This window comes from Coregonus lavaretus, assembly GCF_964263955.1.
Source record: "Coregonus lavaretus genome assembly, chromosome: 3".
Classification (NCBI taxonomy): domain Eukaryota; kingdom Metazoa; phylum Chordata; class Actinopteri; order Salmoniformes; family Salmonidae; genus Coregonus; species Coregonus lavaretus.
In genome coordinates, this window is record NC_139990.1 from 78,880,987 (window position 1) to 78,902,811 (window position 21,825).

Genomic DNA, 21,825 nt, shown 5'->3' on the forward strand with positions numbered 1-21,825 from the left:
ATACTAAATGTGAAGGGAAAGAGAGTCTGAACTCTCTACACCTGTTACTAAATGTGAAGTGAAAGACAGTCGGAACTGTCTACACCTGATACTAAATGTGAAGGGAAAGAGAGTTTGAACTGTCTATAACACCTGATACTAAATGTGAAGGGAAAGAGAGTCTGAACTGTCTACAACACCTGATACTAAATGTGAAGGGAAAGAGAGTCTGAACTGTCTACACCACCTGATACTAAATGTGAAGGGAAAGAGACTCTGAACTCTCTACACCTGTTACTAAATGTGAAGTGTAAGAGAGTCGGAACTGTCTACAACACCTGATACTAAATGTGAAGGGAAAGATAGTCTGAACTGTCTACACCTGATACTAAATGTGAAGGGAAAGAGAGTCTGAACTGTCTACACCTGATAATAAATGTGAAGGGAAAGAGAGTCCGAACTGCCTACACCTGATACTAAATGTGAAGGGAAAGAGAATCTGAACTTTCTACAACACCTGATACTAAATGTGAAGGCAAAGAGAGTCTGAACTTTCTACAGCACCTGATACTAAATGTGAAGGGAATGAGAGTCTGAACTGTCTACACCTGATACTAAATTTGAAGGGAAAGGGAGTCTGAACTGTGTACACCTGATACTAAATGTGAAGAGAAAGAGAGTCTGAACTGTCTACAACACCTGATACTTAATGTGAAGGGAAAGAGAGTCTGGACTGTCTAAAATACCTGATACTAAATGTGAAGGGAAAGATAGTCTGAACTGTCTACACCTGATAGTAAATGTGAAGGGAAAGAGAGTCTGAACTGTCTACACCTGATACTAAATTTGAAGGGAACGAGAGTCTGAACTGTCTACACCACCTGATACTAAATGTGAAGGGAAAGAGAGTCTGAACTGTCTACACCTGATACTAAATGTGAAGGGAAAGAGAGTTTGAACTGTCTATAACACCTGATACTAAATGTGAAGGGAAAGAGAGTCTGAACTGTCTACAACACCTGATACTAAATGTGAAGGGAAAGAGAGTCTGAACTGTCTACACCACCTGATACTAAATGTGAAGGGAAAGAGACTCTGAACTCTCTACACCTGTTACTAAATGTGAAGTGAAAGAGAGTCGGAACTGTCTACAACACCTGATACTAAATGTGAAGGGAAAGATAGTCTGAACTGTCTACACCTGATACTAAATGTGAAGGGAAAGAGAGTCTGAACTGTCTACACCTGATAATAAATGTGAAGGGAAAGAGAGTCCGAACTGCCTACACCTGATACTAAATGTGAAGGGAAAGAGAATCTGAACTTTCTACAACACCTGATACTAAATGTGAAGGCAAAGAGAGTCTGAACTTTCTACAGCACCTGATACTAAATGTGAAGGGAATGAGAGTCTGAACTGTCTACACCTGATACTAAATTTGAAGGGAAAGGGAGTCTGAACTGTGTACACCTGATACTAAATGTGAAGAGAAAGAGAGTCTGAACTGTCTACAACACCTGATACTTAATGTGAAGGGAAAGAGAGTCTGGACTGTCTAAAATACCTGATACTAAATGTGAAGGGAAAGATAGTCTGAACTGTCTACACCTGATAGTAAATGTGAAGGGAAAGAGAGTCTGAACTGTCTACACCTGATACTAAATTTGAAGGGAACGAGAGTCTGAACTGTCTACACCACCTGATACTAAATGTGAAGGGAAAGAGAGTCTGAACTGTCTACACCTGATACTAAATGTGAAGGGAAAGAGAGTCTGAACTGTCTACAACACCTGATACAAAATGTGAAGGGAAAGAGAGTCTGAACTGTCTACACCTGATACTAAATGTGAAGGGATAGAGAGTCTGAACTGTCTACACTTGATACTAAATGTGAAGGGATAGAGAGTCTGAACTGTCTACACCTGATACTAAATTGGAGGGAAAGAGAGTCTGGACTGTCTAAAACACCTGATACTAAATGTGAAGGGAAAGAGAGTCTGAACTGTCTACACCTGATACTAAATGTGAAGGGAAAGAGAGTCTGAACTGTCTACAACACCTGATACTAAATGTGAAGGGAAAGAGAGTCTGAACTGTCTACAACACCTGATACTAAATGTGAAGGGAACGAGAGTCTGAACTGTCTACACCTGATACTAAATTTGAAGGGAACGAGAGTCTGAACTGTCTACACCACCTGATACTAAATGTGAAGGGAAAGAGAGTCTGAACTGTCTACACCTGATACTAAATGTGAAGGGAAAGAGAGTCTGAACTGTCTACAACACCTGATACAAAATGTGAAGGGAAAGAGAGTCTGAACTGTCTACACTTGATACTAAATGTGAAGGGATAGAGAGTCTGAACTGTCTACACCTGATACTAAATTGGAGGGAAAGAGAGTCTGGACTGTCTAAAACACCTGATACTAAATGTGAAGGGAAAGAGAGTCTGAACTGTCTACAACACCTGATACTAAATGTGAAGGGAAAGAGAGTCTGAACTGTCTACACCTGATACTAAATGTGAAGGGAAAGAGAGTCTGAACTGTCTACAACACCTGATACTAAATGTGAAGGGAACGAGAGTCTGAACTGTCTACAACTGATACTAAATGTGAAGGGAAAGAGAGTCTGAACTGTCTACACTTGATACTAAATGTGAAGGGAAAGAGAGTCTGAACTGTCTACAACACCTGATACTAAATGTGAAGGGAAAGAGAGTCTGAACTGTCTACAACACCTGATACTAAATGTGAAGGGAAAGAGAGTCTAAACTGTCTACACCTGATACTAAATGTGAAGGGATAGAGAGTCTTAACTGTCTACAACACCTGATACTAAATGTGAAGGGAAAGAGAGTCTGAACTGTCTACACTTGATACTAAATGTGAAGGGAAAGAGAGTCTGAACTGTCTACAACACCTGATACTAAATGTGAAGGGAAAGAGAGTCTTAACTGTCTACAACACCTGATACTAAATGTGAAGGGAAAGAGAGTCTGAACTGTCAACACCTGATACTAAATGTGAAGGGAAAGAGAGTCTGAACTGTCTACACCTGATACTAAATTTGAAGGGAACGAGAGTCTGAACTGTCTACACCACCTGATACTAAATGTGAAGGGAAAGAGAGTCTGAACTGTCTACACCTGATACTAAATGTGAAGGGAAAGAGAGTCTGAACTGTCTACAACACCTGATACAAAATGTGAAGGGAAAGAGAGTCTGAACTGTCTACACCTGATACTAAATGTGAAGGGATAGAGAGTCTGAACTGTCTACACTTGATACTAAATGTGAAGGGAAAGAGAGTCTGAACTGTCTACAACACCTGATACAAAATGTGAAGGGAAAGAGAGTCTGAACTGTCTACACCTGATACTAAATTGGAGGGAAAGAGAGTCTGAACTGTCTACAACACCTGATACTAAATGTGAAGGGAAAGATAGTCTGAACTGTCTACACCTGATACTAAATGTGAAGGGAAAGAGAGTCTGAACTGTCTACACCTGATAATAAATGTGAAGGGAAAGAGAGTCCGAACTTTCTACAACACCTGATACTAAATGTGAAGGCAAAGAGAGTCTGAACTTTCAACAACACCTGATACTAAATGTGAAGGGAATGAGAGTCTGAACTGTCTACACCTGATACTAAATTTGAAGAGAAAGGGAGTCTGAACTGTGTACACCTGATACTAAATGTGAAGAGAAAGAGAGTCTGAACTGTCTACAACACCTGATACTTAATGTGAAGGGAAAGAAAGTCTGGAATGTCTAAAATACCTGATACTAAATGTGAAGCGAAAGAGAGTCTGAACTGTCTACACCTGATAGTAAATGTGAAGGGAAAGAGAGTCTGAACTGTCTACACCTGATAGTAAATGTGAAGGGAAAGAGAGTCTGAACTGTCTACACCTGATACTAAATGTGAAGGGAAAGAGAGTCTGAACTGTCTACACATGATACTAAATGTGAAGGGAAAGAGAGTCTGAACTGTGTACACCTGATACTAAATGTGAAGGGAAAGAGAGTCTGAACTGTCTACACCACCTGATACTAAATGTGAAGGGAAAGAGAGTCTGAACTGTCTACAACACCTGATACTAAATGTGAAGGGAAAGAGAGTCTGAACTGTCTACAACACCTGATACTAAATGTGAAGGGAAAGAGAGTCTGAACTGTCTACAACACCTGATACTAAATGTGAAGGGAAAGAGAGTCTGAACTCTCTACACCTGTTACTAAATGTGAAGTGAAAGAGAGTCGGAACTGTCTACACCTGATACTAAATTTGAAGGGAAAGAGAGTCTGGACTGTCTAAAACACCTGATACTAAATGTGAAGGGAAAGAGAGTCTGAACTGTCTACACCTGATACTAAATGTGAAGGGAAAGAGAGTCTGAACTGTCTACACATGATACTAAATGTGAAGGGAAAGAGAGTCTGAACTGTGTACACCTGATACTAAATGTGAAGGGAAAGAGAGTCTGAACTGTCTACACCACCTGCTACTAAATGTGAAGGGAAAGAGAGTCTGAACTGTCTACAACACCTGATACTAAATGTGAAGGGAAAGAGAGTCTGAACTGTCTACAACACCTGATACTAAATGTGAAGGGAAAGAGAGTCTGAACTATCTACAACACCTGATACTAAATGTGAAGGGAAAGAGAGTCTGAACTGTCTACACTCCCTGATACTAAATGTGAAGGGAAAGAGAGTCTGAACTCTCTACACCTGTTACTAAATGTGAAGTGAAAGACAGTCGGAACTGTCTACACCTGATACTAAATGTGAAGGGAAAGAGAGTTTGAACTGTCTATAACACCTGATACTAAATGTGAAGGGAAAGAGAGTCTGAACTGTCTACAACACCTGATACTAAATGTGAAGGGAAAGAGAGTCTGAACTGTCTACACCACCTGATACTAAATGTGAAGGGAAAGAGACTCTGAACTCTCTACACCTGTTACTAAATGTGAAGTGTAAGAGAGTCGGAACTGTCTACAACACCTGATACTAAATGTGAAGGGAAAGATAGTCTGAACTGTCTACACCTGATACTAAATGTGAAGGGAAAGAGAGTCTGAACTGTCTACACCTGATAATAAATGTGAAGGGAAAGAGAGTCCGAACTGCCTACACCTGATACTAAATGTGAAGGGAAAGAGAATCTGAACTTTCTACAACACCTGATACTAAATGTGAAGGCAAAGAGAGTCTGAACTTTCTACAGCACCTGATACTAAATTTGAAGGGAATGAGAGTCTGAACTGTCTACACCTGATACTAAATTTGAAGGGAAAGGGAGTCTGAACTGTGTACACCTGATACTAAATGTGAAGAGAAAGAGAGTCTGAACTGTCTACAACACCTGATACTTAATGTGAAGGGAAAGAGAGTCTGGACTGTCTAAAATACCTGATACTAAATGTGAAGGGAAAGATAGTCTGAACTGTCTACACCTGATAGTAAATGTGAAGGGAAAGAGAGTCTGAACTGTCTACACCTGATACTAAATTTGAAGGGAACGAGAGTCTGAACTGTCTACACCACCTGATACTAAATGTGAAGGGAAAGAGAGTCTGAACTGTCTACACCTGATACTAAATGTGAAGGGAAAGAGAGTTTGAACTGTCTATAACACCTGATACTAAATGTGAAGGGAAAGAGAGTCTGAACTGTCTACAACACCTGATACTAAATGTGAAGGGAAAGAGAGTCTGAACTGTCTACACCACCTGATACTAAATGTGAAGGGAAAGAGACTCTGAACTCTCTACACCTGTTACTAAATGTGAAGTGAAAGAGAGTCGGAACTGTCTACAACACCTGATACTAAATGTGAAGGGAAAGATAGTCTGAACTGTCTACACCTGATACTAAATGTGAAGGGAAAGAGAGTCTGAACTGTCTACACCTGATAATAAATGTGAAGGGAAAGAGAGTCCGAACTGCCTACACCTGATACTAAATGTGAAGGGAAAGAGAATCGGAACTTTCTACAACACCTGATACTAAATGTGAAGGCAAAGAGAGTCTGAACTTTCTACAGCACCTGATACTAAATGTGAAGGGAATGAGAGTCTGAACTGTCTACACCTGATACTAAATTTGAAGGGAAAGGGAGTCTGAACTGTGTACACCTGATACTAAATGTGAAGAGAAAGAGAGTCTGAACTGTCTACAACACCTGATACTTAATGTGAAGGGAAAGAGAGTCTGGACTGTCTAAAATACCTGATACTAAATGTGAAGGGAAAGATAGTCTGAACTGTCTACACCTGATAGTAAATGTGAAGGGAAAGAGAGTCTGAACTGTCTACACCTGATACTAAATTTGAAGGGAACGAGAGTCTGAACTGTCTACACCACCTGATACTAAATGTGAAGGGAAAGAGAGTCTGAACTGTCTACACCTGATACTAAATGTGAAGGGAAAGAGAGTCTGAACTGTCTACAACACCTGATACAAAATGTGAAGGGAAAGAGAGTCTGAACTGTCTACACCTGATACTAAATGTGAAGGGATAGAGAGTCTGAACTGTCTACACTTGATACTAAATGTGAAGGGATAGAGAGTCTGAACTGTCTACACCTGATACTAAATTGGAGGGAAAGAGAGTCTGGACTGTCTAAAACACCTGATACTAAATGTGAAGGGAAAGAGAGTCTGAACTGTCTACACCTGATACTAAATGTGAAGGGAAAGAGAGTCTGAACTGTCTACAACACCTGATACTAAATGTGAAGGGAAAGAGAGTCTGAACTGTCTACAACACCTGATACTAAATGTGAAGGGAACGAGAGTCTGAACTGTCTACACCTGATACTAAATTTGAAGGGAACGAGAGTCTGAACTGTCTACACCACCTGATACTAAATGTGAAGGGAAAGAGAGTCTGAACTGTCTACACCTGATACTAAATGTGAAGGGAAAGAGAGTCTGAACTGTCTACAACACCTGATACAAAATGTGAAGGGAAAGAGAGTCTGAACTGTCTACACTTGATACTAAATGTGAAGGGATAGAGAGTCTGAACTGTCTACACCTGATACTAAATTGGAGGGAAAGAGAGTCTGGACTGTCTAAAACACCTGATACTAAATGTGAAGGGAAAGAGAGTCTGAACTGTCTACAACACCTGATACTAAATGTGAAGGGAAAGAGAGTCTGAACTGTCTACACCTGATACTAAATGTGAAGGGAAAGAGAGTCTGAACTGTCTACAACACCTGATACTAAATGTGAAGGGAACGAGAGTCTGAACTGTCTACAACTGATACTAAATGTGAAGGGAAAGAGAGTCTGAACTGTCTACACTTGATACTAAATGTGAAGGGAAAGAGAGTCTGAACTGTCTACAACACCTGATACTAAATGTGAAGGGAAAGAGAGTCTGAACTGTCTACAACACCTGATACTAAATGTGAAGGGAAAGAGAGTCTAAACTGTCTACACCTGATACTAAATGTGAAGGGATAGAGAGTCTTAACTGTCTACAACACCTGATACTAAATGTGAAGGGAAAGAGAGTCTGAACTGTCTACACTTGATACTAAATGTGAAGGGAAAGAGAGTCTGAACTGTCTACAACACCTGATACTAAATGTGAAGGGAAAGAGAGTCTTAACTGTCTACAACACCTGATACTAAATGTGAAGGGAAAGAGAGTCTGAACTGTCAACACCTGATACTAAATGTGAAGGGAAAGAGAGTCTGAACTGTCTACACCTGATACTAAATTTGAAGGGAACGAGAGTCTGAACTGTCTACACCACCTGATACTAAATGTGAAGGGAAAGAGAGTCTGAACTGTCTACACCTGATACTAAATGTGAAGGGAAAGAGAGTCTGAACTGTCTACAACACCTGATACAAAATGTGAAGGGAAAGAGAGTCTGAACTGTCTACACCTGATACTAAATGTGAAGGGATAGAGAGTCTGAACTGTCTACACTTGATACTAAATGTGAAGGGAAAGAGAGTCTGAACTGTCTACAACACCTGATACAAAATGTGAAGGGAAAGAGAGTCTGAACTGTCTACACCTGATACTAAATTGGAGGGAAAGAGAGTCTGAACTGTCTACAACACCTGATACTAAATGTGAAGTAAAAGAGAGTCGGAACTGTCTACACCTGATACTAAATGTGAAGGGAAAGAGAGTTTGAACTGTCTATAACACCTGCTACTAAATGTGAAGGGAAAGAGAGTCTGAACTGTCTACAACACCTGATACTAAATGTGAAGGGAAAGAGAGTCTGAACTGTCTACACCACCTGATACTAAATGTGAAGGGAAAGAGACTCTGAACTCTCTACACCTGTTACTAAATGTGAAGTGAAAGAGAGTCGGAACTGTCTACAACACCTGATACTAAATGTGAAGGGAAAGATAGTCTGAACTGTCTACACCTGATACTAAATGTGAAGGGAAAGAGAGTCTGAACTGTCTACACCTGATAATAAATGTGAAGGGAAAGAGAGTCCGAACTTTCTACAACACCTGATACTAAATGTGAAGGCAAAGAGAGTCTGAACTTTCAACAACACCTGATACTAAATGTGAAGGGAATGAGAGTCTGAACTGTCTACACCTGATACTAAATTTGAAGGGAAAGGGAGTCTGAACTGTGTACACCTGATACTAAATGTGAAGAGAAAGAGAGTCTGAACTGTCTACAACACCTGATACTTAATGTGAAGGGAAAGAAAGTCTGGAATGTCTAAAATACCTGATACTAAATGTGAAGCGAAAGAGAGTCTGAACTGTCTACACCTGATAGTAAATGTGAAGGGAAAGAGAGTCTGAACTGTCTACACCTGATAGTAAATGTGAAGGGAAAGAGAGTCTGAACTGTCTACACCTGATACTAAATGTGAAGGGAAAGAGAGTCTGAACTGTCTACACATGATACTAAATGTGAAGGGAAAGAGAGTCTGAACTGTGTACACCTGATACTAAATGTGAAGGGAAAGAGAGTCTGAACTGTCTACACCACCTGATACTAAATGTGAAGGGAAAGAGAGTCTGAACTGTCTACAACACCTGATACTAAATGTGAAGGGAAAGAGAGTCTGAACTGTCTACAACACCTGATACTAAATGTGAAGGGAAAGAGAGTCTGAACTGTCTACAACACCTGATACTAAATGTGAAGGGAAAGAGAGTCTGAACTCTCTACACCTGTTACTAAATGTGAAGTGAAAGAGAGTCGGAACTGTCTACACCTGATACTAAATTTGAAGGGAAAGAGAGTCTGGACTGTCTAAAACACCTGATACTAAATGTGAAGGGAAAGAGAGTCTGAACTGTCTACACCTGATACTAAATGTGAAGGGAAAGAGAGTCTGAACTGTCTACACATGATACTAAATGTGAAGGGAAAGAGAGTCTGAACTGTGTACACCTGATACTAAATGTGAAGGGAAAGAGAGTCTGAACTGTCTACACTTGATACTAAATGTGAAGGGAAAGAGAGTCTGAACTGTCTACAACACCTGATACTAAATGTGAAGGGAAAGAGAGTCTGAACTGTCTACAACACCTGATACTAAATGTGAAGGGAAAGAGAGTCTAAACTGTCTACACCAGATACTAAATGTGAAGGGATAGAGAGTCTTAACTGTCTACAACACCTGATACTAAATGTGAAGGGAAAGAGAGTCTGAACTGTCTACACTTGATACTAAATGTGAAGGGAAAGAGAGTCTGAACTGTCTACAACACCTGATACTAAATGTGAAGGGAAAGAGAGTCTGAACTGTCTACAACACCTGATACAAAATGTGAAGGGAAAGAGAGTCTGAACTGTCTACACTTGATACTAAATGTGAAGGGATAGAGAGTCTGAACTGTCTACACCTGATACTAAATTGGAGGGAAAGAGAGTCTGGACTGTCTAAAACACCTGATACTAAATGTGAAGGGAAAGAGAGTCTGAACTGTCTACAACACCTGATACTAAATGTGAAGGGAAAGAGAGTCTGAACTGTCTACACCTGATACTAAATGTGAAGGGAAAGAGAGTCTGAACTGTCTACAACACCTGATACTAAATGTGAAGGGAACGAGAGTCTGAACTGTCTACAACTGATACTAAATGTGAAGGGAAAGAGAGTCTGAACTGTCTACACTTGATACTAAATGTGAAGGGAAAGAGAGTCTGAACTGTCTACAACACCTGATACTAAATGTGAAGGGAAAGAGAGTCTGAACTGTCTACAACACCTGATACTAAATGTGAAGGGAAAGAGAGTCTGAACTGTCTACACCACCTGATACTAAATGTGAAGGGAAAGAGAGTCTGAACTGTCTACACCTGATACTAAATGTGAAGGGAAAGAGAGTCTGAACTGTCTACAACACCTGATACAAAATGTGAAGGGAAAGAGAGTCTGAACTGTCTACACTTGATACTAAATGTGAAGGGATAGAGAGTCTGAACTGTCTACACCTGATACTAAATTGGAGGGAAAGAGAGTCTGGACTGTCTAAAACACCTGATACTAAATGTGAAGGGAAAGAGAGTCTGAACTGTCTACAACACCTGATACTAAATGTGAAGGGAACGAGAGTCTGAACTGTCTACAACTGATACTAAATGTGAAGGGAAAGAGAGTCTGAACTGTCTACACTTGATACTAAATGTGAAGGGAAAGAGAGTCTGAACTGTCTACAACACCTGATACTAAATGTGAAGGGAAAGAGAGTCTGAACTGTCTACAACACCTGATACTAAATGTGAAGGGAAAGAGAGTCTGAACTGTCTACACCACCTGATACTAAATGTGAAGGGAAAGAGAGTCTGAACTGTCTACACCTGATACTAAATGTGAAGGGAAAGAGAGTCTGAACTGTCTACAACACCTGATACAAAATGTGAAGGGAAAGAGAGTCTGAACTGTCTACACTTGATACTAAATGTGAAGGGATAGAGAGTCTGAACTGTCTACACCTGATACTAAATTGGAGGGAAAGAGAGTCTGGACTGTCTAAAACACCTGATACTAAATGTGAAGGGAAAGAGAGTCTGAACTGTCTACACCTGATACTAAATTGGAGGGAAAAAGAGTCCGGACTGTCTAAAACACCTGATACTAAATGTGAAGGGAAAGAGAGTCTGAACTGTCTACAACACCTGATACTAAATGTGAAGGGAAAGATAGTCTGAACTGTCTACACCTGATACTAAATGTGAAGGGAAAGAGAGTCTGAACTGTCTACAACACCTGATACTAAATGTGAAGGGAACGAGAGTCTGAACTGTCTACAACTGATACTAAATGTGAAGGGAAAGAGAGTCTGAACTGTCTACACTTGATACTAAATGTGAAGGGAAAGAGAGTCTGAACTGTCTACAACACCTGATACTAAATGTGAAGGGAAAGAGAGTCTGAACTGTCTACAACACCTGATACTAAATGTGAAGGGAAAGAGAGTCTAAACTGTCTACACCTGATACTAAATGTGAAGGGATAGAGAGTCTTAACTGTCTACAACACCTGATACTAAATGTGAAGGGAAAGAGAGTCTGAACTGTCTACACTTGATACTAAATGTGAAGGGAAAGAGAGTCTGAACTGTCTACAACACCTGATACTAAATGTGAAGGGAAAGAGAGTCTTAACTGTCTACAACACCTGATACTAAATGTGAAGGGAAAGAGAGTCTGAACTGTCAACACCTGATACTAAATGTGAAGGGAAAGAGAGTCTGAACTGTCTACACCTGATACTAAATGTGAAGAGAAAGAGAGTCTGAACTGTCTACAACACCTGATACTTAATGTGAAGGGAAAGAGAGTCTGAACTGTCAACACCTGATACTAAATGTGAAGGGAAAGAGAGTCTGAACTGTCTACACCTGATACTAAATGTGAAGGGAAAGAGAGTCTTAACTGTCTACAACACCTGATACTAAATGTGAAGGGAAAGAGAGTCTGAACTGTCAACACCTGATACTAAATGTGAAGGGAAAGAGAGTCTGAACTGTCTACACCTGATACTAAATGTGAAGAGAAAGAGAGTCTGAACTGTCTACAACACCTGATACTTAATGTGAAGGGAAAGAGAGTCTGGACTGTCTAAAATACCTGATACTAAATGTGAAGGGAAAGAGAGTCTGAACTGTCTACAACACCTGATACTAAATGTGAAGGGAAAGAGAGTCTGGACTGTCTAAAATACCTGATACTAAATGTGAAGGGAAAGAGAGTCTGAACTGTCTACACCTGATAGTAAATGTGAAGGGAAAGAGAGTCTGAACTGTCTACACCTGATAATAAATGTGAAGGGGAAGAGAGTCTGAACTGTCTACACCTGATACTAAATTTGAAGGGAACGAGAGTCTGAACTGTCTACAACACCTGATACTAAATGTGAAGGGAAAGAGAGTCTGAACTGTCTACACCTGATACTAAATTTGAAGGGAACGAGAGTCTGAACTGTCTACAACACCTGATACTAAATGTGAAGGGAAAGAGAGTCTGAACTGTCTACAACACCTGATACTAAATGTGAAGGGATAGAGAGTCTGAACTGTCTGCACCACCTGATACTAAATGTGAAGGGAAAGAGAGTCTGAACTGTCTACAACACCTGATACTAAATGTGAAGGGAAAGAGAGTCTGAACTGTCTACAACACCTGATACTAAATGTGAAGGGAAAGAGAGTCTGAACTGTCTACACCTGATACTAAATGTGACGGGAAAGAGAGTCTGAACTGTCTACACTTGATACTAAATGTGAAGGGAAAGAGAGTCTGAACTGTCTACAACACCTGATACTAAATGTGAAGGGAAAGAGAGTCTGAACTGTCTACAACACCTGATACTAAATGTGAAGGGATAGAGAGTCTGAATAGTCTACACCACCTGATACAAAATGTGAAGGGAAAGAGAGTCTGAACTGTCTACACCTGATACTAAATGTGAATGTAAAGAGATTCTGAACTGTCTACAACACCTGATACTAAATGTGAAGAGAAAGAGAGTCTGAACTGTCTACAACACCTGATACTTAATGTGAAGGGAAAGAGAGTCTGGACTGTCTAAAATACCTGATACTAAATGTGAAGGGAAAGAGAGTCTGAACTGTCTACAACACCTGATACTAAATGTGAAGGGAAAGAGAGTCTGGACTGTCTAAAATACCTGATACTAAATGTGAAGGGAAAGAGAGTCTGAACTGTCTACACCTGATAGTAAATGTGAAGGGAAAGAGAGTCTGAACTGTCTACACCTGATAATAAATGTGAAGGGGAAGAGAGTCTGAACTGTCTACACCTGATACTAAATTTGAAGGGAACGAGAGTCTGAACTGTCTACAACACCTGATACTAAATGTGAAGGGAAAGAGAGTCTGAACTGTCTACACCTGATACTAAATTTGAAGGGAACGAGAGTCTGAACTGTCTACAACACCTGATACTAAATGTGAAGGGAAAGAGAGTCTGAACTGTCTACAACACCTGATACTAAATGTGAAGGGATAGAGAGTCTGAACTGTCTGCACCACCTGATACTAAATGTGAAGGGAAAGAGAGTCTGAACTGTCTACAACACCTGATACTAAATGTGAAGGGAAAGAGAGTCTGAACTGTCTACAACACCTGATACTAAATGTGAAGGGAAAGAGAGTCTGAACTGTCTACACCTGATACTAAATGTGACGGGAAAGAGAGTCTGAACTGTCTACACTTGATACTAAATGTGAAGGGAAAGAGAGTCTGAACTGTCTACAACACCTGATACTAAATGTGAAGGGAAAGAGAGTCTGAACTGTCTACAACACCTGATACTAAATGTGAAGGGATAGAGAGTCTGAATAGTCTACACCACCTGATACAAAATGTGAAGGGAAAGAGAGTCTGAACTGTCTACACCTGATACTAAATGTGAATGTAAAGAGAGTCTGAACTGTCTACACCTGATACTAAATGTGAAGGGAAAGAGAGTCTGAACTGTCTACACCTGATACTAAATGTGAAGAGAAAGAGAGTTTGAACTGTGTACACCTGATACTAAATGTGAAGAGAAAGAGAGTCTGAACTGTCTACACCTGATACAAAATGTGAAGGGAAAGAGAGTCTGAACTGTCCACACCTGATACTAAATGTGAAGGGAAAGAGAGTCTGAACTGTCTACAACACCTGATACTAAATGTGAAGGGAAAGAGAGTCTGAACTGTCTACAACACCTGATACTAAATGTGAAGGGAAAGAGAGTCTGTACTGTCTTCACCACCTGATACTAAATGTGAGGGGAAAGAGAGTATTAATTTCCCTGTCATAACCTTAGACATGAGTGTAACCTATAGAGAATGGCCTATAGAGAATAATTATAATTACAATAAATTAATTTGAGATATATTATAATAAATAACAATAAAATACCCATCTCCAAGCTCCATTCATTTCCCTACATCATAACCTCGTTTTGCTTTTCATTTAGGGAATGACGTAAAGATGGAGTATGAATATCATATTAGCTAGAGCATATTACAGATCAATATTACCGTCAAACATTTTTATATCCCACACTCTGTGACTCTGGCTGACGTTTGATCTACCACATTTATATATATCTCCTGTACTCTGCTATTAGAATAACAATCCACTGTCTTACCCATATGATATCTATCTCCTGTCTGAATACTAACCCTTACCCATATGATATCTATCTCCTGTCTGAATACTAACCCTAACCCATATGATATCTATCTCCTGTCTGAATACTAACCAAACCCAGATAATATCTATCTCCTGTCTGAATACTAACCGAACCCAGATAATATCTGTCTCCTGTCTGAATACTAACCCTAACCCATATGATATCTATCTCCGGTCTGAATACTAACCGAACCCATATGATATCTATCTCCTGTCTGAATACTAACCCTTACCCATATGATATCTATCTCCTGTCTGAATACTAACCCTAACCCATATGATATCTATCTCCTGTCTGGATACTGTACCTAACCCATATGATATCAATCTCCTGTCTGAATACTAACCCTAACCCATATGATATCTATCTCCTGTCTGGATACTGTACCTAACCCATATGATATATATCTCCTGTCTGAATACTAACTACTAAACGAGGGTTTGTTTAAGACTTGGCTCTGACTATTTCTGTCAGGAACATGAACATTTAAATCAAGTCAAATACTAACCTTCATACTGTGCAACAATTACTAGGCACACGGCGATAGACATACTCAAACATATCAAATTACATATTCACGAGACACATGTTAAAGAGGTGTAAACTTTCAATAATTATTTTGTAAACTCACCCATATTTTTATTCAAATGTTTTAGATAGTGACATGTTGAATAAGAAATCCAATTTGTTGGTTCTGAAACATATGTAGAGAAGAACTGTGTAGACTAATGACCTCCTGGGCCTCCACTCCTCCTCACACAAACTACACCTGATATTACGCTTGCTTAAAACTCAATCACGGAAAATGAAGACTCCATTTGAGACATTTTAATAAAGATAAGTCTCTATCATTGAATCAGGGAATGCTAATCGGCGCTTTCATTCGGAGGCAGTAGATAATGTCACCCTGGCTCGAGGCTCTTATTTTGCAATAAAGCATTTACATTCTAATGATTTTATTATAGCTCTTACAGGCTGTCAGCGCTAGGCTCAGCCAGAGCACCCCCCTGCCACCACCACACTCCCCCTTCAAATCGCCTGGCAAATTGTATCAGCTATCAGCTCATACTGCTTTTATCAAGGCAGCCCAGTGGCAAGCCTGGGCCCTCCACAATGAGATGTCTATAGCTTGAAGAGTCTGTATTTAATCATTTCTCTATTGTTCTGCTTACAGTGCATAAAGAAGTGCTTCAAATCACCTCAGAGTGCCCCTGACAATGAAACAAAGGACGGGTCTTAGTCTTTCTTGCAGTCTTTTCTGTTGTTCCTTTTCCTATTTGCTGCAGGCGATGTTTTTGACGTCCAGATAAACAGACTTCTGATGACAGAACAGGAAACTCACCAGAGAGAGAGAGACCCTGTGGCCGGTGCAGCTAGAGATGAAGATATTATCACATTTATATAGAGAAATCGAAATAAACTGACCAGTCAGAAGTAGAAATGCTTATAATGTGGAATACTCTTAGTGGTTATAATGTGGAATACTCTTAGTGGTTATAATGTGGAACACTCTTAGTGGTTATTATGTGGAATACTCTTAGTGGTTATAATGTGGAATACTCTTAGTGGTTATAATGTGGAATACTCTTAGTGGTTATTATGTGGAATACTCTTAGTGGTTATTATGTGGAATACTCTTAGTGGTTATAATGTGGAATACTCTTAGTGGTTATAATGTGGAATACTATTTGTGGTTATAATGTGGAATACTCTTAGTGGTTATAATGTGGAATACAATTAGGGGTTATAATGTGGAATACTCTTAGTGGTTATAATGTGGAATACTCTTAGTGGTTATAATGTGGAATACTCTTAGTGGTTATAATGTGGAATACTCTTAATGGTTATAATGTGGTTATAATGTGGAATACTCGTAGTGGTTATAATGTGGAATACTCTTAGTGGTTATAATGTGGAATATTATTTGTTATTATGTGGAATATTATTTGTTATTATGTGGAATGCTCTGTGGTTATAATGTGGAATACTCTTCGTGGTTATAATGTGGAATATTCTTTGTGGTTATAATGTGGAATACTCTTCGTGGTTATAATGTGGAATAATCTTAGTGGTTATAATGTGGAATACTCTTAGTGGTTATAATGTGGAATATTATTTGTTATTATGTGGAATATTATTTGTTATTATGTGGAATACTCTTAGTGGTTATAATGTGGAATACTCTTAGTGGTTATAATGTGGAATATTATTTGTTATTATGTGGAATATTATTTGTTATTATGTGGAATACTCTGTGGTTATAATGTGGAATACTCTTCGTGGTTATAATGTGGAATACTCTTAGTGGTTATTATGTGGAATACTCTTAGTGGTTATAATGTGGAATACTCTTAATGGTTATAATGTGGTTATAATGTGGAATACTCGTAGTGGTTATAATGTGGAATACTCTTAGTGGTTATTATGTGGAATACTCTTAGTGGTTATAATGTGGAATACTCTTAGTGGTTATAATGTGGAATATTATTTGTTATTATGTGGAATATTATTTGTTATTATGTGGAATACTCTGTGGTTATAATGTGGAATACTCTTAGTGGTTATAATGTGGAATACTCTTAGTGGTTATTATGTGGAATACACTTAGTGGTTAAAATGTTGAATACTCTTAATGGTTATAATGTGGTTATAATGTGGAATACTCGTAGTGGTTATAATGTGGAATACTCTTAGTGGTTATTATGTGGAATACTCTTAGTGGTTATAATGTGGAATACTCTTAGTGGTTATAATGTGGAATATTATTTGTTATTATGTGGAATATTATTTGTTATTATGTGGAATGCTCTGTGGTTATAATGTGGAATACTCTTCGTGGTAATAATGTGGAATATTCTTTGTGGTTATAATGTGGAATACTCTTCGTGGTTATAATGTGGAATAATCTTAGTGGTTATAATGTGGAATACTCTTAGTGGTTATAATGTGGAATATTATTTGTTATTATGTGGAATATTATTTGTTATTATGTGGAATACTCTTAGTGGTTATAATGTGGAATACTCTTAGTGGTTATAATGTGGAATATTATTTGTTATTATGTGGAATATTATTTGTTATTATATGGAATACTCTGTGGTTATAATGTGGAATACTCTTCGTGGTTATAATGTGGAATACTCTTTGTGGTTATAATGTGGAATACTCTTAGTGGTTATAATGTGGAATACTCTTAGTGGTTATAATGTGGAATACTCTTAATGGTTATAATGTGGAATACTCTTAGTGGTTATAATGTGGAATACTCTTAGTGGTTATAATGTGGAATACTCTTAATGGTTATAATGTGGTTATAATGTGGAATACTCATAGTGGTTATAATGTGGAATACTCTTAGTGGTTATTATGTGGAATACTCTTAGTGGTTATAATGTGGAATACTCTTAGTGGTTATAATGTGGAATATTATTTGTTATTATGTGGAATACTCTGTGGTTATAATGTGGAATACTCTTTGTGGTTATAATGTGGAATACTCTTTGTGGTTATAATGTGGAATACTCTTTGTGGTTATAATGTGGAATACTTTTAGTGGTTATAATGTGGAATACTCTTAGTGGTTATAATGTGGAATATTATTTGTCATTATGTGGAATATTATTTGTTATTATGTGGAATACTCTGTGGTTAGAGGAAGGCCCTCAAAATTGTCAAAGACTCCAGCCACCCTAGTCATAGACTGTTCTCTCTGCTACCGCACGGCAAGCGGTACCGGAGTGCCAAGTCTAGGTCCAAAAGACTTCTCAACAGCTTCTACCCCCAAGCCATAAGACTCCTGAACAGCTAATCATGGCTACCCGGACTATTTGCACTGCCCCCCCACCCCATCCTTTTTACGCTGCTACTACTCTGTTAAGTATTTATGCATAGTCACTTTAACTCTACCCACATGTACATATTACCTCAACTACCTCAACTAGCCGGTGCCCCCGCACATTGACTCTGCAACGGTACCCCCCTGTATATATAGCCTCCCTACTGTCACTTTATTTTACTTCTGCTCTTTTCTCAACACTTTTTTGTTGTTGTTGTTTTATTCTTACTTTTTTTGTTTAAAATAAATGCACTGTTGGTTAAGGGCTGTAAGTAAGCATTTCACTGTAATGTCTGCACCTGTTGTATTCGGCGCATGTGACCAATAAAATTTGATTTGATTTGATTTGATTTGGTTATAATGTGGAATACTCTTCGTGGTTATAATGTGGAATACTCTTTGTGGTTATAATGTGGAATACTCTTTGTGGTTATAATGTGGAATACTCTTTGTGGTTATAATGTGGAATACTCTTAGTGGTTATAATGTGGAATACTCCTGAAGAGACTAAGCAGTCATCTTGACAGTGAGGGAGTTTGAGGGATTTCATAGATGTTATCCACACTCTGAGAGACAGCATCACACTGTGACTAGCTCCATGAGAAGCTAAGCTATGCACTAATGACAAAGAACGCTCTTCAGTTAAATATACAGCGACTGATACATTCTGATGATATGAGGAGTACAGTAATACATCTGGTATATTCAAAGCCTGAGAATTACCTGGAGCCTATCTGAAATAGCAACTGTTACGTTACCCTCTCTGAAAGGGTTTATTGAATTTTCACAATTCAGGTATATCTCTTACATTAGAAGTGGTCCATAAGTCAATAGTGACTGCAAATATGAATGAACCACAGAGACCCAACAGTAACAGAATGAACCCAGAGCCGCAGGAAGCAGGATGAGGTGCTGCATCACCCCCTGAAGAAAAATCAGAATAAAAATAAAGAAATAAATATTTTTCAGAAAAAAATTTTTTTTCACAAAAGTAGTGCACTGGGCCTTTAATAATCCTGTATTAGGGGACCGATACAGCCGTCTGCAGCACAGCCACCCCTCAGAGCCTGGTTCCTGCTAGCCAGTATATCCAGAAGGGGACTGGCCACCCCTCAGAGCCTGGTTCCTCTCTAGGTTTCTTCCTCCACCCCTCAGAGCCTGGTTCCTGCTAGCCAGTATATCCAGAAAGGGACTGGCCACCCCTCAGAGCCTGGTTCCTCTCTAGGTTTCTTCCTAGGTTCCTGCCTTTCTAGGGAGTTTTTCCTAGCCACCGTGCTTTTACATCTGCATTGCTTGCTGTTTGGGGTTTTAGGCTGGGTTTCTGTATAGCACTTTGTGACATCTGCTGATGTAAAAAGGGCTTCATAAATACATTTGATTGATTGATTGATAAAAGCTTTTTTCCACCCACCAAATAATATACTTCAAATATGAGATGTACTTTTCTAGTATATCTTAAGTATACTATAAATCAGGGATCATCAACTAGATTCAGCCGCGGGCCAATTTTTTCTTGAGCGGATGGTCGGGGGGAAAGAAACATAATTACAAATAATTTGTAGACTACAAATTGACCACAAGAAGCCCAAACAGATATAATGTTGACTAAAACATAATCATTTTAAACCTTGCTTACATTTGTATACGATCACGTCTCTCTATTATGCTTGGGAATACTTGGGAACAGATTTCTTACATTAAAATCACTTAGAGCTGATTTCCTGGTGTTTTTACAGTCTTTTATGTCCAACAAAAAAGTATAGATCATTTTTTTTGCTCAGAAAGCTTGGGAGGCCAAATAAAACCACCCGCGTGCCAAATTCGGCCCACGGGCCACCAGTTAGGGAACCCTGCTATAAATACAGTGGGGAAAAAAAGTATTTAGTCAGCCACCAATTGTGCAAGTTCTCCCACTTAAAAAGATGAGGGAGGCCTGTAATTTTCATCATAGGTACACATCAACTATGACAGACAAATTAAGAAAAAAAAATCCAGAAAATCACATTGTAGGATTTTTGATGAATTTATTTGCAAATTATGGTGGAAAATAAGTATTTGGTCACCTACAAACAAGCAAGATTTCTGGCTCTCACAGACCTGTAACTTCTTATTTAAGAGGCTCCTCTGTCCTCCACTCATTACCTGTATTAATGGCACCTGTTTGAACTTGTTATCAGTATAAAAGACACCTGTCCACAACCTCAAACAGTCACACTTCAAACTCCACTTTGGCAAAGACCAAAGAGCTGTCAAAGGACACCAGAAACAACATTGTAAACCTGCACCAGGCTGGGAAGGCTGAATCTGCAATAGGTAAGCAAATTGGTTTGAAGAAATCAACTGTGGGAGCAATTATTAGGAAATGGAAGACATACAAGACCACTGATAATCGCCCTCGATCTGGGGCTCCACGCAAGATCTCACACCGTGAGGTCAAAATGATCACAAGAACGGTGAGCAAAAATCCCAGAACCACACGGGGGGACCTAGTGAATGACCTGCAGAGAGCTGGGACCAAAGTAACAAAGCCTACCATCAGTAACACACTACGCCGCCAGGAACTCAAATCCTGCAGTGCAAGACGTGTCCCCCTGCTTAAACCAGTACATGTCCAGGCCCGTCTGAAGTTTGCTAGAGTGCATTTGGATGATCCAGAAGAGGATTGGGAGAATGTCATATGGTCGGATGAAACCAAAATAGAACTTTTTGGTAAAAACTCAACTCGTCGTGTTTGGAGGACAAAGAATGCTGAGTTGCATCCAAAGAACACCATACCTACTGTGAAGCATGGGGGTGGAAACATCATGCTTTGGGGCTGTTTTTCTGCAAAGGGACCAGGACGACTGATCCGTGTAAAGGAAAGAATGAATGGGGCCATGTATCGTGAGATTTTGAGTGAAAACTTCCTTCCATCAGCAAGGGCATTGAAGATGAAACGTGGCTGGGTCTTTCAGCATGACAATGATCCCAAACACACCACCCGGGCAACGAAGGAGTGGCTTCGTAAGAAGCATTTCAAGGTCCTGGAGTGGCCTAGCCAGTCTCCAGATCTCAACCCCATAGAAAATCTTTGGATGGAGTTGAAAGTCCGTGTTGCCCAGTGACAACCCCAAAACATCACTGCTCTAGAGGAGATCTGCATGGAGGAATGGGCCAAAATACCAGCAACAGTGTGTGAAAACCTTGTGAAGACTTACAGAAAACGTTTGACCTGTGTCATTGCCGACAAAGGGTATATAACAAAGTATTGAGAAACTTTTGTTATTGACCAAATACTTATTTTCCACCATAATTTGCAAATAAATTCATAAAAAATCCTACAATGTGATTT